The sequence below is a fragment of the Bison bison genome, unplaced genomic scaffold (genome assembly GCF_000754665.1).
Source record: "Bison bison bison isolate TAMUID 2011002044 unplaced genomic scaffold, Bison_UMD1.0 scf7180017864078, whole genome shotgun sequence".
In the NCBI taxonomy this organism is placed as follows: Eukaryota; Metazoa; Chordata; class Mammalia; order Artiodactyla; family Bovidae; genus Bison; species Bison bison.
The window spans coordinates 192,496-194,523 of record NW_011494650.1 but is presented as its reverse complement, the minus strand read 5'-3'; the positions used below and the strand labels follow the sequence as shown (position 1 = coordinate 194,523).

The window sequence follows — 2,028 nt, the reverse complement described above, 5'->3', positions numbered from 1 at the left end:
AACAGCTGAAGGTGCAGACTTCACCAGAGGAGCAAGAAGTATCAGAAGAGGGCTGGGGGCAGACCCGTCCAGTTCAGCTCTGGCAGGCCTAGGGCTCTGCACCCCCAGGCTGTGCTTCTCAGACAGGACACCCACAGAGCTAACTTTAAGAGGGAACATATAAGACCCACAACAAATGGCCACAGGGATCAGTGAACAAGCACAGCAAAGGCACTTACTACTAAAACTAGGCATTTCACTGAGAACATAGTATACGGATATTTTTCTCAAAAGCACCAAAGAACCAGGGAGAAGCTTCATAAGACACCGTGTTCACTGTTAACACTGCTGGAGGGCAGCCCATTCAGCACACACACGGGAGAGAAGGCAGGATGGACGTTTCTAAATCTATCTTTAGATATTTTAAAATTTGCTCACAGAAGCTGTTTCATTACCATTTGTTCTGAAAATCAAATGTTCTCAACCTTAAACTCCACAAATGCCAGAAGACTCTACTTAAAGTGGGGGTTTCCCCTCGTCTCAGTGTGACAGAGACAAAGGGGACGAGATGAAGTGATCAGAGTGAGTCTAGGATCTGGGAAGGAGAACCATCTCCTTGGGAAACATGACACATTTTTCCACTTTGTTCTGAAGCAAGTTAAGTTACCCCTGCCAACACTGAGCAAGACAGAACATCACTGCACTGGTAGTGCCAAGTCTTTGCTTTCTGGTGCCTATGCCCTCACTGTTACTTAGAGTTGGTTAATAAAGTATCTTTTCTGTCACAAGTGTTAACACTGGAAAGTGTAACAATGGCTCTGGTAGTTCAACTCAAGAAGAGAACTACCCAAGAACTGCTCGGCATCTCATTTCTGTTAGCAACAATCCTACCTACCTCCTAGGGCAATAAGTACTGCAGGATTCTAGATCAGAAGCTTTTCTCTTCTAAAAAGATTTTTTTAACAGTTCTATATGATAATCTAAGCATGTGGGATTTGTTCCTTGTTTACCTTTATGAAGACCTGCTTCTCCAAATATGCTTCTCCCCAGCTTGTGTAAGAAAAAAAAGCCACAGACCTCGAGTTCATGTTAAACTAAGACAAAACAGCTGACCCAGCAGGTGCGTCCTGAAAACCAGATCTTGGCAGCCATAATAAATAGCTCCTGACTTTTCTCAAGAGGGACACAGTGCCAGGCACGATGAATTCACGGAGTCCCACAACCACCCATTTTGCAGATGAGTAAGCAGAGGCAGAGTACAAAGCCAGGAAACAGAAGAGTTGCCACTCAAAGGCAGGCAGTCTGGCTCCAGAATCCGCCCTCTTCTCCCCTCTGTTCTCCAGCCTCTGGGCAAGACAGCTGACTAGACAAAGTGTGGGCAGGAAGACCCAGGCCCTGCTCATTCCCCAGCCAGGGCTCAGGTCACAGAGTCCACGCCAAACTGCTTTACGGAACGAGTCTCCTTGCTTTACAGTCACAGCTATCAAATCTCCTTCCCCTCCCCCAGCGAGGAGAAACACACCTTGCTCACTGTGAAAGGGGAGCCGCTGACCGGGAACCACCTGCTGTTTACAGAGGCACCCAGGATGTACAGGGTTCAATTCCCCTCGCTGGCCTCAAAGACAAATCTCCTATTGTCTGCAGTAGGGGAAGAAAACGAAGCCTTGCAACTGTAGGTTTCTGCAAAGGTCACAGGAGGTTTGCTTAAACCCTACGACACCGAAGCGGGTGGAGGGGCGCCGCATTTCAGCTGCTGAAGGCTGCGCAGCGCCCACAGCAGCTGCTGGTGGGAGCAGCATGTAACACACCCACAGTTGCCACGGCCTCGCAGCCAGCTGCACGTTTTAAAATAAAAGACGTCCTGACCCCCAAGATGCGCGGAGCCTGCCTCGATCTGGGCCCTCGCACTGAACACAGCCTCCACCCACACCAATCCCGCAACCCGCGGGCAATTGAGCAAATTCCAGTTCCGGGAGGGCGACCCGGCGGGTAAGGCGGGGACGCCCCTGCCCGCTCCGCTCCAGAGGCCCGATCGGCGGGGCCGGCGGC

General features: G+C 50.4%; 1 protein-coding gene across 1 annotated transcript in view; it reads right to left on the bottom strand.

Moving 5' to 3' along the window:
- ARHGAP39 (Rho GTPase activating protein 39) overlaps window positions 1-1,980 on the bottom strand; it is a 57,803-nt gene extending 55,823 nt beyond the window's left edge. Inside the window, exon 1 of the mRNA XM_010837565.1 lies at window positions 1,502-1,980. The gene's annotated coding sequence lies outside the window, so the exon portion shown is untranslated. The remainder of the gene's footprint in view (window positions 1-1,501) is intronic.
- Between the last annotated feature and the right edge of the window lie 48 nt (window positions 1,981-2,028).